Genomic DNA, 20601 nt, shown 5'->3' on the forward strand with positions numbered 1-20601 from the left:
AACGCCACTGGTTCCAGGGAGGCCAATAATATCGGCCATTAGCAGCGTAGGGTAAACTGTTGCACAATATGTGGATTATTTCCTTCAGGATTTTGTCAAAAAATTGCCTAGGTATGTGAAGGACACTGGTGACTTTTTAAGAAAGGTACAAGGTATTACATGGTCAGATAATTTACTTTTTATCACACTGGACATTGAATCCCTGTACACAAGTATCGAGCATTCTACTGGTCTAAGGGCTATTTAATATTTTTTAGATGTTAGACCAATTGAGTTTTATCAACATAACAAGCTGCTTTTAAGTTTGATCTCATGGTGTCTGCACAATAATTATTTTTTATTTGGCAATGGTATTTATTTACAGAAAAGAGGCGTTGCAATGGAAGCTTGCTTCTCCCCCAGCTATGCATGTTTGCATGTAGGCTGGTGGGAAGAGCAGGTCCTCAAAGTTTTATATGCCACTGTGTTTAAAGAACATGTTTTGTATTGGTTACGGTACATTGATGATGTTTTTATTGTGTGGTGAAGCATTGAATCAAGTGCATCTGATTTTATCAAGCAGATCAACATCAATACTGCAAATCTTAAATTCACTTCCAACAGCAGTAAGAGCAGTATAGATTTTTTGGACGTTAAGGTTTACCAATATGAAGGGAAATTATGTACCACCTTATATAGAAAGGTAACTGCAGGCAATCTAACTTTACATAAAAGCAGCGTACATCCTAAACACATGATTGATAATATTCCTTACCGTGAATTCTTACGTCTTAAAAGGATATGCAACAACAATGAGGATCTGAACAGATGCACAGAGGAGGCGTATTTTAGATTTAAGCAAAGGGGCTATAGTGAAAAGACACTTAAGGTTGCCATAAACAAAACTAAGGAGCGATCTAGGGAGTCCTTGCTAACAGATAATGCAGAAAAGTAGCCAATGATAACTCTGCCCCGAGGTTGATTACTGCCTTCAGTAAACAAGAGAGAAAAGTATGCGCCATTGTTAAACGTCATTGGCCAATTGTTCTGACAGATGGTGTGTTGTCTGCTAGACTACCATCTCAACCCACTGTTACTTACAGAAAGGGAATTTCAATGCGCTTGCAGATGGGGAAAGTTTGCCCAGAGTTGGCAGCTCCTAAAACGTGGCTGCAACCGAAGAATGGCTTTACAAAATGTGGTACTTGCAGACCTTGCAAGTTTGGGGAGAACACTACACATTACTCTTCTCCGTTCAGCCCAAATCAAATAGCCATTAAGGGTAATTTCTCATGTAGAACATAGTTTGCGGTATATATCCTGATATGCACCTGCGGACTGAGCTATGTGGGCAGCACCAAGCTGATGGTGCATGTTAGGATGTTGCAACGCATGCGTGCCATAGTAAACAACGACCACACGCATCCGACAGCTCACCATTTCAAACAAACACATAACAATGATCTTGGTTGCTTGTCTTATTTTGTGGCAGCTGGCGTTCTGAAATCACGACATGGAGGTGATCGTGAAAAAGCCCTGAGACTGTTGGAATCAAGAATGATTTTAGAGCTTGACACCAAATTTCCATATGATTTAAATACCACTGAAGATCTGCATAACTTTCTATAAATTATTAGTTGGATTAAATCATGAATATAGAGAAATAATGGCCCCCTGATATCCACTTTGTTATTTTTGTGTCCGTTTGTAAATAGGCATTTATCTGAGCAGCGGTCTTCAGTACGCAGGTGCAATCAGGATTGGATTTTTTTCAGTTTTGTATGCACGCTATTACTTGTGACCTATATATTGAGAACGTTTTTAAATGTTTTATGAGTTTTTAAAGGTTAGAACACTTAGGGAATTAGCACTTTAATATCATTAGTAATTTGCCCTTTAATATGCACTGGACACTTTGGTTGGATCTTAGGCGTATTCGGATGGATGATACTGTAGTGTCCTGTATAAATTAGGAGGAGGGGTGGAGTAGGTTCTAGGAGTGGTCATAAATAATTCTGCATTTATGCAGCAATGAAGATCGACACTTGTTACTTTACATTAAGTGGAGGGTTATAAGCTAATATTCATTTTTTTGAAAAATTTGCATATTCACAAATTCTGGTAGATTGTACAATGCATTGGCGGTATTTTGCACATACAATAATGAATTGATGATGATATTTTAATATATTTATCTATTTATCTATGTATTCATATTGAATTTATACTCTCTAGGAATCCAGATGTAAATGTAATCATCGAGTGAAACAATGTATTTATACCGACAACAAAGATTTTATTGGGACCTATCACCTAAGCAAAATATGAGAATCACAGTATTTATCTGATATGGACCCAACAGTGACTATGAAAAGTAAAGTGAAAAAGAAAAAAAGACATAAGATGAAACGAAAATGAGAGAAGAAAGACTGTGTGTCCTTATATACGTGTATATATATTTTTTCTATATCCATTGGTGGTGTTCTATCACGTGGTGTAAGCATTGTATAAAAATTGTGTTTCTTTCTCTCTGGTTGTGTCAACAAGGGTAAGTGGTGCCCGAAACGTGTAATCAGGAAACAACAATAAAAATTTGATTTGCCTGCAGTTTTGGTGGTTCATGAATCCTTTGTGGCAGAAGAAGCGCTGACAACGCTACGAGCAGGCGTAAGACCTTTGGTGATATATATATATATATATGTATATATATATATATATATACACTCCAACTTGCTTCCAATGCGCGTGCTGCGCCGACAGGTATGTGGTCCACTCAATCAAATGCCAGAGCCAGTCTAGAAATAAGAAAGTGATTTATTTAATTTGTGGTAAAAGGGTGCAAGCCTCGTCATACGCGTTTCGGGCACCGGCTGTGCCCTTGCTCACTGACAACTAGCCAGGACATTTTCACATCTTAAATACGTTATTTGAAAAGTGTGCGCCAAACAGCACATTGTTAAACATAGAAATGGGACTTGATTTTACAAACCAAAGTGTGTTCATGGTAAATAGTATTGCCATTTTGGAACAGGGTTTAATGCAACAATCCTGTACCTATTTACAGCGTAAACTGACACAAAATGATATTGACAACAAAATATATTATACCCATAACGTGGTGCATGTTATTTTTTACTTTTTACTTAATGTTGGCTAAGTGGACTCGTTCGACAAAAATTCGTTAATCGAATTGAACATCAACATTTTGCAATGCCCGAAAATCGGATATTGCAGTGGTCTCTATACATGACTACCGATGTCATAACCAATAATAATGACAGCTATACCAGGTACAAATACCTCATAACCTTTTACATAAAGTGCAAAGTGCCTCAAATTGTTAATGTAAACATTCGACTCATATAAATAGATTAATGGACATCTATAACAAAGTGCGAAGTGCATATGTAAACATTATACTCTATTATCATTCAGTTTATGACATGAAAAGAAGTTCTATTTAACATCCGGTAATCATGATATATATCATTTCACTACATAGATGTAATCACAGAAATAGCCTAACACGTGCAATTATAATGTCGCAAGTTGTTAGAATGTCCACATGTAGAGCCCCTAACAAGATCACATGTAAATCGGTGCTGCTTGGAAGCTATCTATATGTATATCCACTTGTACTTAAGATAATGAAAAAATGCTGAGAGGCCATTCAAAGAGAATCGTGAAGGAAATATATTAGTTCCCCTTAAAGAATGCATATGATAAAGTGATAGTGCTTTCGTGAAAATATATATATATAATGAAAATCCAGCCACTTCTTGACGTGAAAGCAGGCACCGGCAACATCGAATCCAAACAAAAATGTTTATTTAGGCCGACAATGGCATCGGATGGAATGATGCGTTTTGTTGGACACAACCACCTCGAGACTCACTACGAAATAAAAAGAGCACTCACCTGGTCCTTGTGTTTACAGCCCCCAGATGTTTGCAGCTCCCCTTTGAAAAAGGCCGAAGGTTTGGCCGAAATGAATCAGGACTAATGGAGCATCAAGTTGTTTTAACAAATCAATTAAGTCACCGTGATGTTGTGCGACTCACCTGCTTCCCGTGTGGGGAGCGTTTTTGAAAATATATATATATAGTGGGATAACTACAGGTACCAGGATGCTCGACATTGTAGTAACGCCCACTGGAGGGTTTGACATTTAAACGAGCAATGACGTGGCCCTGCTAGTTAGATCACGGCCCCAGATGCATGCCCGGCTCCTCCTCTGAAGAAGACCAAAGGCAATGGTCGAAATGCATTAGGAAAACAGAGCTCTTTTAGTGAAATTAAAAGCTGGAACCGACCGCGATGTGTGTGCGACTCATTCTCTCCTATATATATATAGATATATATATATATAGATAGATAGATAGATAGATAGATAGATAGATATATATATAATGAAAATCCATCCACTTCTTGACGTGAAAGCAGGCACTGGCAACATGGAATCCAAACAAAAATGTTTATTTAGGCCGACAATGGCATCGGATGGAATGATGCGGTTTGTTGGACACAACCACCTTGTTCACATAGCGGGCCACCATTGTCAGGTCCTTAAATGCCACTTGTTACCAGCATCTCCGTGATAATTGCCAAAATGTTAGGTCACTGGAGTTTTTGTCATGAAAATATTTTGTGGTGTAATTTTTGGAATGATTTTGTGCATTTTCTATATTGTTTACGTATAATTGCTATATCATGTTACCAGTCCAATAACCTGACCATCGTAGTTTACTGGTGGATGTGAGTTGTGTGGTATCTCAGACTTGAAACAAATGTTTACTTTCAGTAAAGATTGTGTAAAAAATGTAAATCATATACACTGAACATATGAACCTTACGGTCATTGTTTCTTCTCCGCACAAAATAAATAGCGGTGAAACACACAAACCAGGTACTGTCTTTTTGTTAAATATTATTGTTACCACTAAGCAGGAAATAGACACTGAAAACATACTGTGCTTGAGCAGCTGGACATAACAAAACCCAAATACAAGTATTCAATAGCATACAATAAACATAAAATATTTACCATAAATTGTGCGGCTCTTGTCGGTGTATTAACATAATAAAATAAAAAATAAAATACAATTACACTCAAAAACCATGTGAATATGAAATAATGCGAGAAGCAAAATGCTAAATTAGGCAGAGTGTTACAAATCATCGCTGGATACCCACTGCGTGGTCGGTCCATATTACACTCTGACTTGCGCATTTTAACAAAAGTATATGTGTGGGCATTTTAACAAAAGTATATGTGTGGGTATATATATATATATATATCCTGTGCACCGTCTGTTTCCCAGCTCGCACGCTTGCGCAACCACAGCAAGAAAACTCCGGACACGGACCTCGAGGTATATGCAGCTTTTAATCACGCAGAAAGAGTCACCAACGTTTCGGCTCTAACGGAGCCTTGATCACATGACAGCGTGCATTTCACTGGGTACACCTTTTAAAGTGAAAGCAAGTGAATAACAAAAGACACCTGTGCAAGTACGCTACTAGACATGGAAAACATACTATACATTGTACTTGGCAATTGGTTACCATTGAAGTCACCAAATTTGTGTAAAATACAGTCAAATTATCAAGAGATTATACAATGATTGTAAAATACATTTTGATTCAAATCTCTAAAATGATGACAAACAAGCAGATTAAATAACACGAGTGAGAGAAAGAGTATTGGGGTAAAATACACAAATCTATTGCGCCGACCCATTTTAAAACCATGATTGCAGGACATAGGGTAATAGAGACCTCGGTCGTTGTTTTCCCAAACTTCTTATATGGATCAAAAAATAAATTTCCACATTTCAGGAACCCTCGTAGAGGAGTACAAATAAAGTGCTACGTGCTGGCTTGCTAAAGTGCATGCAGTGCTAAAAAAGTGCCTCAATATGTGCAAAGTTGGCAATGTGCAAATATATGTGTAATACAACCTACTGGGGTCCTGATTTAATCCACTCAAAATTAGTGAACAGAAATCACTATGTAAATTGGGGATGAAGAGACAAGTTGAAATAACTCGGCTCATATCGGTCTCTATATGGTGTGTTCCACTGAAACTTATTAGTCCTGATCGGGTACACCCGACCAAATCATGGTCATAGTTTATTTGTACACATATGGGTTGAGACTCACTACTAAAATGCCAAGGTTTCCATGTGTAAAACAATATATGTGCTAAAGGGATTTAAAAACCAACACCACTAGGTCCACAGGGAGCCTGTAACCCGGTACCAAAACAATACAAAAGGTATAAATGAATATACAACCAAATGTTAAAATACCTATGCAATTCATCACATTTATAAGGTAATTAACCTGGTTAAGAGAAAACGTGCACAGTGGAAAATAAAAATATTATTGATAATGGTCATCTTAAAGCAGCATTATTATTTACAATGAAGATTATTCCGGATTGTGTTAACTCGCAGCCCCCACGGGATTTGTCCCAGCACTCTCCCAGCCGGGTATGTACCATGGACATAAGCCACGTGGGGGAGAGTACACAATCCTAATTCATAAAGACTTTCAGAGCAGGCAAGTGTGAAGATCTTCAGTCACATTTAACCCATGAGGCACCTTGGTATTGAGCAGGAGGATATACTTTGTTTCCAGTTTTCTAAGCTTACTCTCCCTGTCACCACCTCTTTTGGTGTTAATGACAGAATCAATAACCCAGAATTTGAGACCACTGTTATTACTCTGATGGTGGTCCTTAAAATGGCGCGCAACAGGATACGTGCTGTCCATGTTAGTAATAGCTCGCAAGTGTTGCAAAATGCGTTTGTGGACAGCATTCCTGGTGCTGCCCACATATTGTAGACCACATGTATATATTTTCTCCATTCCGCCGTCTCACCTCGCTCTGGAGTAACAACCAGCCAGGGTAAGTAACACTCGGACATGGACCAATAAAGTTTCCTTTTCTCCTTTATTAATTAGTGCAGGTAAAGTCCATATATATATATATATATATATATGAGAAAAACATTATCCTGATACACCAACTCCTCGGCGGCGGCAATCAGGTATGGACCACAACGTGCAGTTCAGTGATGCGCTTTATGTGGTATATGGCATCAAAAAATAATATGGCAAGTGCCCAGCATTACGCGTTTCGACCGTGTTGCCATGGTCTTGATCACATAAATATATATATATATATGAAAACAGCAAACTCACAACTGCTCTGGACGCAGTTCAGGCGAGCGCAGACCTCGAGCAATCTCCTCAATCAGATCGCAATAGATGAGCCAGAAACCAACGATGTTTTAGTTGAAGCAGTGCATTTAATAGGCAGTGAATAGTGCAGAGCAAGTGCCCTCCATGACGTGTTTCGCCCCGCGGACGGGGCTTGGTCACATGACGCGTCAGGTGGTTTCCCATTCTTTTGCCTATCACTGGGTCCAGTTGTAGGAGCTTCCAATTCCTTTTTAGGATTTGATTTACCTGTTTGGTTTCCCTGCTGTAGTCTGTGATTCTTGCTGTAGTCTGTGATTCATCACAGACTACAGCAGGGAAACCAAACAGGTAAATCAAATCCTAAAAAGGAATTGGAAGCTCCTACAACTGGACCCAGTGATAGGCAAAAGAATGGGAAACCATCCCACCATAACATACAGAAGGGCCAGAAACCTCCAGGACCAGTTGATCCATAGTCATTTTCAACCAAACATAAAAGGGAAGCAATGGCTACAAACCAAAGGCTTTATAAAATGTTACAATTGTAAGGTCTGCGAAATTGCAAAACCAACTACTGCAATAACCATGCCGAACAATAAAACCTGGAAAATCAAAGAATGCATTACATGTAACAGCAAATATACCGTGTACATGATTGAGTGCCCTTGCAAGCTAAGGTACATAAGCAGCACAATCTGTGAGCTCAAAAAGCGAATATTGGAACATGTTCGGGCCACTGTCCACAAGGACAGGGCTAACGCTGTTGCAAAACACATGGAACTAAGTCACAACGGTGATTGGAAACAACTTCGCTTTTGGGGCATTGAAACCATGAACCTTTCAGTAAGGGGTGGCCACCATGAGAAATCCCTTCGACAAAAAGAATCAAAGCACATCTTGAGCTTCAGAACAATGACACCTTTCGGGCTGAACCAGTCAGAGGAATTGTACATACACTTGTAAAAATCACTGTAAAATTGCTGCAACCATTTGAACTATTGAACCTTCCATATCATACCATTCCGCCACCATGATTCACTTGAACAATAATTTTTGTCCCCTCACTTTTCACTACCTCACAATTTTCTCACCCTTGTAAATAACTCACAGTAATCAATGGATTGTTTTGTTGGAATTTTCAAAAGATTGCCCACTGGAGGGCAGTACTTAGATACAGAAACTGTACAGGCAAATCCCAAATAGCCCACTGGAGGGCGGTAACCCAAATTCGAAACACAAATTCGGAATTGTTAATTTCAATTGTAAATTATAATTGTAAATCCAATTGATTGCCTTAATTCCATTTTGAAAAAATGACAAATTGTATTATTACCAGGTACAACCACACGCCCCCCTTATTTCTTTATTAACAAAATTGGTTAACTAACCGGGATGCCCAAAACTACGGGTCCCAGAATGCCTAGCCAAAGTGGGTGGACTCGGGTAAACATGAAGGTGTGGCTTAAAACATGTGTTGTCCCTTTTAAAAACTGTGAGTCTCTTGCACTAAACTGACCGTGACCAAGACAGCGGAAGCTGTCGAAACGCGTCGGTTGTTTTTTGTTTGACCCCCCATGGATTTGTGAAATAAACATCACGAGTAACTAAACCAAGCGATTGAAGTCCATTTTTGTCTGCGACTCCACGCATCCCCGGGATCGGGGAAAACCTGTTGGAATTGTCAGCGGTTGGCTCAACCGCAGGAGAAACGCGATCAGGAAAAGCAGCGCCTTACGAGGGGAAGGGGAGCCAAGCGGAGGATATATATATATATATATATATATATATATATATATATATATATATATATATATATATATATATATATATATATATATATATATATATATATATATATATATATATACATACACACATATACATGTGAGGAAGGGATAGAGAAATAGACGGGGACAGGAAGCGTGAGAGAGACAATGCGATTTATTAAGTGAGAGAAGAGTGTTATAAAGGGCCATAGGGGTAAAAGAGAGACAAGTGAGAAAAATGGTGCACAAAGGCTTGAGAAAGTAAAGTGGACTTGACAAAGAATGAATGTTAACAAAGCTACATTGGCTCCCACTCAGGCAACGAGTGGCGTTCAAGACTCTTTGCCTCGTTTTTGCTCCACGGAGTTGGACCCAAACCTCTGCAGGCCATGTTTACTTGGTATACCCCCACCAGAACCCTACGCTCTGCCTCTGCCTGCCTGGTAACTGTTCCCAGATACAACAAGGTCAGGACGGGCGGCAGATCTTTCCGAGTCGCAGCGGCTAAGCTGTGGAACAGTATGCCTCTCGAAATCCGTCAAATCCCACAACTCCTCCCCTTTCGGAAACATATCAAAACCTGGTTATTCCCTTAAAATACCTAACCCTTAGCTGCTCTCTTCCGCCAGTTCCCCTTAGTCTAGAGCATTTGCTAAGCACCAGGAAACCTGCAAGGTGTCAGCCGCGCTATACAAATGTTTTAAATAAATAAATAATAAATAAATTTTAAATTTTAAATAATTAAAGAGAGATGGAAACGAAGAAGAAATGAGGGATACACCCAATGAAGGCTTGAGAGGGGAAGCTGAAGGAAAGATCCATATTTTTATAGAAAGGCGTGTTCGAGGTGAAGGAACAATTTGAAATGATGATGGTGGATATAGAATGAACCACATTTCAACTTCAGTTTTTTTTTTAAGAACCTATGTTATCCAGGGCTATCCGTGGCTTAACCATCGCCCAACACAGAACATGGCCAGATATCAGTTCCCATTGATTCCCCTAAGGACTCGGCTCACTGAATCCAGTAGAGTCAGGGAACATGGACCACGTTCATAGTCATGTGGAGACAACAGCCATGGAATAGCACAGACTGTCACAGGCTTTAACTTTTGATATCCTGTAAGTAACTAGGGTTAGTGTTACCCCAATCCAGGGAGACATATTGGCAGATATTGTCACTCAGTCATGCACACTGATGCTCACTGTTACTCTGGGTACCTTATTGTGTTCAATGATGTTCAACAGTATTCAGTTTTATTTAATTATATAAAGCAGTACGGAATAACAAACAATAGTACTTCAATGGAAAACAATTGAGAATACATGAAGGTGGTTGTAAGTCCCAAGGATAATGCTTTATCATCGAAATGATGCTATTTTTATGCATGGATATATGTTTTCCTCGGTGACCCAGACATGAAGGAGAAGAGTTTAGGAAGACATCAACTTACGTTTGCGTGGACAGGGGGTGGAACCCCCGGATCTGACACCTGGTCCCTCCTCTGCACTACACCTGTAGGTGAAGCCCAGGACACTGGTGCGTCTTGCTTGTTGGCTTTGGATTTCTGTGTGGCGGTGCTGCACCCAGACACAGTTCTGACCTCAAGTGTCCTCCCCGGGGGTGTGAGGTGGCGTGTTATAAGTAGCATCGCTTGCAGCCTGTTCTTTTTATAGGCTCACTGAGATGCCAGCAGGTTCTGGGGCCACTGAGTCACAGTGCTGGTGGTTTGGTTTCAAGCACTGGCCTTTTACAAGAAGTCTGGGATTTTCCCACTGCTGTCCCTGCTGACACCTTCAGGACAAGCCTCACATCCTGTGATGCTCACAGAAACAATGGCTAATTAGTTCTAAATTAACCTTCAGACAATACAATACACGCAGCAACTTCCGGCTGGGCTAAACATGCGCAGTGTTGGATGTTTGCTGGGGTGGCAGGTGGTGGCACCTGGACTCGTGTTGGTGGATTTGGATGTAGATTTCGTCATCTGAATTTGACCCGTACCAAGAAAAAGGAAGAAATGGGGAGAGAAGGAGAAATAAGCATTTACAGTGACAAAGGGAAGAGGCAGATACACAAAAGAACCCCCAAGAACAGGATAAAGGCAGAGGGAGTGCAGGGTGGTGGAAAAGGTGTGAAGTGAGCCTAGACTATGCAGACTTACTACTCAGCAACCATGGCATTTGGCAACAATGGCATTGAGCTTGTTAAAAAACAAAAAATACCTTCGAAACCTTTGGGACCCTGCCCTTATTTTTTAGTTATTTACCAATAATGCACCGGACGTGCCCATGTACAGACAATGCTATCAATTGAAGACAAGGCCAGGGTTGGATTGGGATCAATGCTTTACATTTGATGAAAAGACTGGGGGGCATGTTTTCTTGACTTCACTGAGATAAATAGAAATATGCAAATGTTGCCGGGACTCTTTGTGCACGGATTAGTTCACAATGGTGAACCAGACTTAAAAATAAGTGAGGCCACTTCTGCTCAGGCCCCACTCCCCTCTATCTCCATACATTAATGGGCCGGCCCAGCGAGAGACGGGAAAAGACACCTCCGCCCCCTTGGTAAAAGGGAGGTAATAGAGGCCCATCTGCCTCTGGAAAGGCCGCTCACGCCCCCAGGGGGCCACTGGCAGGATCTGTCACAGCACAGACTCAGCCCAAATCGGCCACCATGCTGCCCAAAAAAAGCGTCCCACAGCTGCAACTCACATACCAGCCCCATTGCCCGAGTGCCTGCCTTACCAACCCGACCCTGGACAAGGCATTTCCTTATAGTGGAATACACACATGTATGCATGCGCACACTCATGTGTCCACATACGCACACACACCCTTCAGACATTCTCCACTCTTCTATCTAAACAGAGAGGGCATGAATTTGAAATTCCCTGGCCCTGCGCCCTGTATTTATGTCTTTTTAGATAGTGTAAGAAGATGTCTGTGATGCAGAATCAGCCGTCAGTGTTGTGAGGTGTAGGGCTGGTGTTTGGAACTTGCGACCACTCAGCTATTCCAAGATCAAAGATAGTGTATGATAAAAAGGCAAATTTTTAAGGTTAAAACATTTTTTTTTAAAAAAGGTAAGAATATCAATGAGGCTGAATATGAGTGTGTGTCTTCTATGTAGGTAAAGGTAACCCTCTTCCAAGTCAGTGGTTGCTAAAACAGTATTTTTAGGGTTCTCCATCAGGGTGGCAGAGGATTCTCCACTGAAGCCCCTGCATCTGGGAACAGATACTTTAGTACAGAAAACTGTCTATTGGAATAGCCATCAATGTCTGTCAATGAGGGTGGAATTTCAGATACGATGGGCTTCATTTACAAGGCCCCTAGCTGCACTTTTGCGCCACGGAACCATCATTTATTTGACGCTGCGGTGGCGCAATCTGTCGCAGCATATTAACAAGGCCACCAAAGGCACTTTGCAGAGCTTTTCGTGGCCTTGTAAATATGTACCCCTTACACGCAGAACACCCGTGGAATCTGAAGCATTCCTAGATTTATGAGGAATGGTAAACCTGGGAATACGTCAGATCCTAACACCGTCCCAGAAGTCATGCTAAGGAGGTGCAATAAAAATATCCTTATTTCTCCTCATTTTTTCCTCTTTCTATGTGTGCTGCGTCACATAGAAAAAGGAAAATACCTTTCGTGATTGCTTTCGTGCTGGAAGGTGTCCCATCCTGCACAAAAACAATCACCCCTACAACACAGACACGTTGGCGCATGGCAGACCTTTGTGCAGCAGTGCAGGGGAAAAGGACAGGAATGTGCCGTATCTCATAGATGCGACGCATTCCTGACATTTTCTTTTGACGCAGAGCAGTGCAGTAAGATTTCTTGTGGTGCGGTCCTGCGCCAAACCCTTGTAAATGAAGCCATATATGTGGGCACTGGAAATTTTCCTTAAAGTGGAAGTACATTGTCAATGCTTATTTAGGATGTATGACGTTACAACGCATACTTTTACAACGCATACCTTTACACCACATTTTTTACAACGCAACATCCATAACAACATATTCCATTACAACGCATGCCATTACAACGAATTTTTAAAAACGACCTTTACAACGCATTCTATTACAACGAATACTACCTTTACAAGACATACCATTACAACGCATACCATTACATTGCATGTATGGTAATTATTGCATAGTGTAGGGGTAAAAATGACTATTCTAACTCCAGGGGAGTGCAACAGTAGAGTAAGTGTTGGATAGTGTAGGGGTAAAAATGACTATTCTAACTCCAGGGGAGTGCAACAGTAGAGTAAGTGTTGGATAGTGTAGGGGTAAAAATTACTATTCTAACTCCAGGGGGTGCAACAGTAGGGTAAGTGTTGGATAGTGTAGGGGTTAAAATTACTATTCTAACTCCCGGGAGGTGCAGCAGTAGGGTAAGTATTGGATAGTGTAGGGGTAAAAATTACTATTCTAACTCCAGGGGAGTGCAACAGTAGAGTAAGTGTTGGATAGTGTAGGGGTAAAAATTACTATTCTAACTCCAGGGGCTGCAACAGTAGGGTGCGTGTTGGTTAGTGTAAGGGTACTATGCGTTGTGATGGTATGCATTGTAATGGGATGCATTGTAATGACTGCGTTGTAATGACATGCGCTGTAATGGTATGCGTTGTAGTGTCATGCGTTGTAATGGTTGCATTGTAATGGGATGCGTTGTAATTGATCTTGCGTTGTAAAAGTTTCGTTGTAATGGTAGTGCGTTGTAAAAGTTGCGTTGTAAAGGTTGTTTCCCCTTATTTACAAGCACCTTGCACTGCTCGTGCTTCACTTTTAATATGGGAAAAAGTGACATACCAGTGGCGCACGTGGCTTTTAAAAAAGCGCCATGGTACTCTTATGACGTGCTAGGGAATTCATAGCAGCATTTTAGGGACTCTGTAGTTACTGTTCCCTAAAAGTCTGCACCCATTTCATTGTGGATCTCTCACAACATGAAATCCACCGGGCGATGGCGGTGCACCGGTCACCCCAAACAGGGTCATCCAGCACCATATCTTATTGAGTGAACGCCACCCGTTTCCGGAGACGAAGGCGGAGCCAGCGGTGTCTCCGGGGGAGCCATGTCCGCCAACCAGGGTTCACTTAGGAGGGTGGCCATTTTGACAGAGATCGAAAGTGTAATCCACAGTTTGTTAGTGAATCCTACTTTATCACCTCTACAAAACCAGGCTTTTAAAGTGTTGCACAAATAGGTAAGTACCACGCAAAATGCTGCACTAGAAGGAATAAACAGCTCTGACACTTCCTCAGGGCATCTAATGGTGTAGCCCCCTGACTGCAAAACACCCCAAAAATCTTTTTTTTAGATATGTTGAGCACTCTAGAAGACAAGAGGTTCATTTTCCTATATACAATGCTGAAAATCGTCATGCAGTTCATGTGAATCACACTTGGAAAACATTTCCAATAAAGTGATAAATCATTTCAAGAGTAAAAATAGGAGATGTGATGTTCGGATCAGAAGAGGTGGGGTGAGAGGCGACATGGAGCAGAGAAGGTGCCGCATGGGCGAGAAAATTGAACAAAATAAGGGGAGCAAAAATATGGTTCAAGCCCTGCGATTATGGGTCAAAGAGTGCTTCCGCATTAGTCTGAGCCAATAGCCTCGGCTGAGGTCTGTCACGTGACACAAGAGCATTCTCTCACACTTGGCAGTGAGGCTGGAGTGTGGTGTTTGCACAGCAGCCAATGAACCTGCAGCACCGGTAAAAATAAAGAACTGAAAGAGTCAGAGCAAGTAAGCTAAAAAAGAGCAATGGAACAGGTCTGGCCACACAACAAGGAACAATTGGTTACTTGTTTTTAAAAGGAGATTTTATAAAAAAAGATTTACATTTTAATAGTTCAAAATGCGCCAAAAATAGTCCAAAGTTTTGTTGGATTCAAGATTGGCTTGAAAATTCTTTTTTCGAATTCCAATGAGTAGGTTTGAGCACGCCTTCCCAGTCATCATTGAGGTGGGGTTGAACTCACAGCAAGCCAGCGCCAAGACTCGTAGACCCAGGGGGTGGCCCTGGACCTGCGGCTTGAACATCTCAAGCAGCCCATTCCAAAGGGTGGGATCACGTGGACCAAGGTGGTACCTGCTGCCGGCTGCCTCAAAGTGACCGGATGGAGGAGAAGAGGCTGGCCAAGGCTCCATCCACCCTGGGTTCAGGTGGCTCCAGTGTTTGCCGAGAAGGTGAATCAATGGGTACTTCTTTGGCAAGTCGCAGGTACCTCTTTCCTCCACAACGTGTTGGCGGTTCAGCAGCCTCGTCTTGGCTCAAAAGCCAGCTGAAAGAAGAGGGGTTCAGGAGCATGAACTTCGGAATGGCAATCACACGTTATGAAATTCCTGATGCCAATTGCAGGTTTTCTTCAGATCTAGTCCCACCGATCCACGGCCCTTTTGTCCTTCTCATTAATCAGCTCCAGCTGGGCGTGAGCAGTGATCAGCAAAAACATCCCTGCTGCTCCTGACATCAAAGCTCCTTGAAGAAGGGCCTGAGGTTGCAACAGACGCATTTTCTCTGCATCCAGATCTCTTGGAATATCTCCTCTTGCAGGCAAACTTACCTCAAGAGGTGGATGAAATACCTTCTTGAGCTCAATGCAAGAACTCGGGGCAGATTAACAAGCCCCTTGCGCCGCTTTCACGCCGCCGTTGCGTCACCTTTGTGACGCAGCGGCGGCGCAAAAGATGTGCCATAGTCCACGGTATTTACAACGTGACACATCTCCCAGATGCGTCACGTTGTAAAGCCCTGCGCCAGAAGAGGCGTACCATCGCAGGGGGAGGCGTTCCGGCGCAGGAACGCCTCCCAAAAGTGGCTGAGTGAAATCTACAAGATGTCACTCAGTCACTTTTGGGCCCATGCTGTGGTAAAACCCTGCGCCTGCTTAAAGCAGGCGTAAGGATTGACGCAGCATTGTGCACATAGGGCCCCCCTGATCATTGCTGGAGTTGCGTCGCGCTTGCGACACAACTCCAGCAATGCGCCGCTTTTACGGCACAGATGCGTGACGCATCTGTGCCGTTTTGCCCCATGGCGCGTCGCATTGTAAATGCGGCGCATCAAGGGTGGCGGAGCTGCGGCGCACAATTACTGGTGCATCCCTGCCGAAATGCAGGGATGCGCCAGTAATTATAAATCTGCCCCTCGGTTTTTCCAGGTCTTAAAGCAATACTGAATACGGATGCTGAAGGTACAGCAGGGACATCTCACCCCACATGTCCCTGAAGGCTGTCAGGAATTATCCTGTGACCCATGCACAGGGGACTTCTTATCTTTTTCATCTGAATGTTCTCATGAGCCAGTGGCCAGAGTTATAAGCGCGCGAAGGAGACATGTCTACAGGCAGGTGTGTGCATGTCACAGGGAAGCAGCGTTGCTGAGTAAGGTCTGAATATTTCCTGTTTCTCCAATTCCTATGACCACTTCACCACTCGTCTTTTGAGTCCACATTACCTAAATGCTGCAAGTTTGGTTCTTATCACATTACCAATCACAAGATACAAATATAATGTTACATTACATTTCACACAACACTGATTTAGTTCTTGCAGCATTAACTACCAGAAAAATGCAGTCCAAAACACACTTTAAAAATTGGTTTAATAAGTTTCTCATTCGCTATCGCTTCCTGTATCTGTACTCGTCACAACTGTAGTAAGATATGTGTAAACAGACATCTGTCATATAAGAGGGACAGGTGGGGCAATCTCGAATACACAAATTAACACTTTTGAGTACATTTTACTGAGCCTATTGGGTGGTAGTCTACTCTGTGTTTTTGTGTCTCAGCCTCAGAGTGTCTCAGACTCTCACGCTCACTCTCACTCCATTCTAAACATCTCCCTCTTCCATTTTATTTGATTCTGGCTCCCAGGTTCCTAATCTTCATGTCCTAGCCTCTCCCATCCCAGGGCTGGTGTTTTGATCTCAATCCCACTGTTAGTTTGTGTCACCCAAAGACAGTGTCTTTGATGGGATCTTGCTGGACCAGCGTTAGTGCCTTCACATCTTGGTAGGAATGTTGGTGTCGGCCAGTCTCTGCGTCTGTGTCGACCTGCTCAGTGTCAGAAATTGTGCCGCCTACTACATGACCTCCAAAAATGTGGATAAAGATGGCGGTGCTAGGCACCTTGTTGACCAAACATCAACCAGCAATCCATTGGGTGTCCTCTAGAGCCGCTCAATGCAAAGCTTGGAAACATGATTAAATAGAATGGGCGGGGCTGTTGACCAGCAGATGAAAACTACAAGGCGGGATGAACAGGTGACAGATCTTGCTGAATCTTACTTACTCATGTAAGGCGCTCTAATTCCCTCCGGTCTAGCCAGTGCTATATAATAACTTATTAATTAAATTTGTTCCCATTTCGTACACTTTCTTTCTTTGTCTACCTCCCTAGCTCCAAGCTCCTATCCCCTCTCCCCTGAATCTCTCATCTTGCTTGCTACTCTGCCTATCCCCCTCACCTTTGTGCCCTTTGACTAAGCACTCTTTCTACCCTTTTTGGGGTAAGATCCAATATTTTTACTCTGGAGTCTCAGCAAACCTGCTGAGAGAGTCCACTGTGCCAAGGGAGTCACTCACAGATGAGGTATGGTGTGGCACCCCTTGCCAAAGCACTCCCTCTCCCCTTTTTGGGGAAGGATCCAGAATGTAGGCTTGGAGTCTCAGAGACCCCTCTGAGAGAGTCCACTGCCTAAAGGAAGCCTCCCGCAACTGAGATAGGGAAGTGTTACCACTTCCCCTGGGATCAAAGCTTAATGGACTTCGGACGTTGCTTTGACTCGTCTACCAGTTTGTTTTCTCCATCGCCCCTCCCCTGCTCTTCCCATGCGGTGTCCTTCACCCTCCCCTCCTCTTTCCCGCCTTCTTCACCTGTCTTCTTCCCCAGCTCCTTCCCCCTCCCCTGTATCTTTCCCTCTGCCTGCTTTTCCACTTACGTATTTGTGCTGATTGTTTATCTCGACCATACAAGTAACTATGTTGCCATGCTCTAATACTGTAACCTTTGTAACGATGTAACCTGTAACTATGTTCTGATGCTCATGTAAAGCGCTCTGATATCTCCGGGTATAGCCAGTGCTATATAAAACCATTTTAAATAAAAATAAATAAAAAGGTGTTATGTGGAATTAATGCACCGAGGGCATAAAAAATAATACAGTAACTGTGGCTCAAAAGTTGAAACCGCAATATATTAAGGATAATTATTTGTCATCTTATGTTTAAGCGCGAACAGTGAGATGTACTGGTGCATGGATGCTACTATGTTAGTCAATTCTTTTAAATAAAATGCAATAAAATTAAAATAAAACATTTTTGGTGGCTCCTTGTCCAGGTGTCAGTTTTAGGTCTGATGTCTATTTGCTTTACTGCCATTATTTTGAGCCTCCCCGCTTCAGTGTCAATGTCCACATGTCCCATTGCCAGTGATCATGACTCCATGACACAATCTCACTGCTTTCTGTCATGGTGTCTTTTTTTTTATCTCTCTGTCCGAGTGTCAGTGTCTCTTTCTCCACGTGTCAGTGCTTTTGTGACCCTTGGCCACTGGTGATTTCCCAATTTCAGTTTCTTTCCATTTGATGGACAGTATTTCAGCCTCTCTTTCCTAGTGTCAGTGGCTTTCTGAGCCAGTGTCACTGATTGTCCCCCTTCTCCCAGTGACAGCAATGTCCCTGCTCCACTGCCAAAGAGATTGGCTGTGCCTTCCATGTGCTGTGGACTGTATAAGCGAATAGTATAATAGCCCCTAATCGAAGTCTGTTGAAGAAGCAATAATTAGATCTGAATCAATCTATCCACCTTTTCATTTGTGTGCGCTGGATACTTGTTGAGGTGGCAACATTCCACGCAAGGGTTGGCAGAACGCCACCAGAGGAAGAGAACGCTCTCACTAGATAGCGGCTTCGCGGGTGACGTGTGAGCGCCAGTGATAGGGTCATCCCTTGCCGCGTCATGATAAGACTCGAAACTTTGATGGGCTCAATACGCTTTCGGGTGGGCTTGGAATATGTTCTACCACACTTTTAAGCTTTAATCATCACCTTGCCACATTTTCGACTTAAGGATGTCAACCAGAGGTGAGACCTCACCCTCCCCGGCTTATAAATCCATAAGAGACCCAGCAACCACAACTTGATAAAAACCACTCTCCGCTCCCACCCTTCCCCGCTCACCTCCTTGTCTCAGCAGTCAGTCTGAGTGCAGTTCCCACGACTCTTCGACTCCCAGCCTCGCCTCGAGTCACCTTCTAATACCGCAATTTCAAGTTAGGAGCAAGCTGCAAAATAGACCCCATTCTTGGCTGCTGCAGGCAGCTTGGCAGGATTAAGGAAAATTGTTGAATGATTAACTGTAGAAGGAATGTCTTGTTTTTGTGCAGTTCTGCCTGGGTTTGTGGGTTTTTCCTCTCTGCTGATGTCTGTGTGTGAACTCAGTGGCATGATTCAGGGTCCCTCACTCATGTTTGTAGGCTTCTAATTATATAACACTAGCAGCCTGTCCGAACGTTGTCCGGGTATGAATTGCTGCCGGCCAGTAGTATATTGTTTTGTAGGATTTCGTTTTGATAGCATTTCTTATCTGTGACAGGCCTGTGAAACGCTCCGATTCACAGTGCACTGCTGATGCACTTAAGAGTGGCGTTCAGTAGTGTGTGAACTCGAGTTTCCCTACTTTATTTTTCCCTGCAATATTATATAGCACAAACTCGAAAACATGGCATGAGCACAATTTACATTACAGAAGAATACATTCATTTGTGGTAGGCACGGGGAAACAAAGCGATTTGCCTGGAATCAAAGGATGTTGAGCTGATGCCGAGATTCGAACGTAGCTCCCCAGCTCTAAAGTTCGCAATTCTAGAACTTGTGGCGGGAGGTGTGTCTAAAAGTGCCATCAATGAGAGAGACCAGTGCATTTTTCAAACGGGTGGTATAAAAAAATGAGTATGTTGCTGGAGATGTGGGCCGCCGTGCCACCAATGTACTTACCGCGGGAGGGTAAACACCCATTATTCCGCAACTTTCTTTCCACATACCATCACTCTGCATACTTTCATTACGAAAGTACCATGACTCTGCAATGCCATTATAACGCATGGCATTACATTTTATATGCTTTTACCACGCATACATTTACAACGAAATTCGTTGTAAAAGCATAAATGGTAAAAGCATGTTTTTTTTATTGTTTGGATAAGGTAAGTATAGGTATAGGGGTATATGTTTTGGGGTACTGAGGTATATGTTTTGGGTTTTGGGGGTATTTTAAGGGTACAGATATAGTTTTGGGTTATGGGGTACAGGGGTAGTTTTAGGGTTAAGGGATAGGTATGGGTTTTGGGGTACAGGGGAATTTTTAGGGTTCAGGGCTAGGTTTGGGTTTTGGGGTACAAGGGTATTTTTAGGGTTCAGGGCTAGGTTTGGGTTTTGGGCTAAAGGGGTATTTTAGGGTTCAGGGGTAGGTTTGGGTTTTGGGGGTACAGGGTTATTTTTAGTGTTCAGGGGTAGGTTTGGGTGTTGGGGTACAGGGGTATTTTTAGGGTTCAGGGGTAGGTTTGGGTTTTGGGGTACAGGGGTATTTTACGGGTTCGGGCTAGGTTTGGG

At 42.6% G+C, this 20601-nt stretch overlaps 1 protein-coding gene across 2 annotated transcripts in view; it reads right to left on the bottom strand.

Annotated features, from left to right (window-relative positions):
• The window catches only part of LOC147729588 (uncharacterized), a 389208-nt gene extending 369952 nt beyond the window's left edge, over positions 1-19256 (bottom strand). Inside the window, exon 1 of one of the 2 annotated variants that reach the window (XM_086954485.1) lies at positions 19171-19256. The gene's annotated coding sequence lies outside the window, so the exon portion shown is untranslated. The remainder of the gene's footprint in view (positions 1-19170) is intronic. The other variant, XM_086954483.1, reaches the window with a different exon arrangement.
• Positions 19257-20601: the final 1345 nt, after the last annotated feature.

Source organism: Lissotriton vulgaris, chromosome 2_1 (genome assembly GCF_964263255.1).
Source record: "Lissotriton vulgaris chromosome 2_1, aLisVul1.2, whole genome shotgun sequence".
NCBI classification, from domain to species: Eukaryota; Metazoa; Chordata; class Amphibia; order Caudata; family Salamandridae; genus Lissotriton; species Lissotriton vulgaris.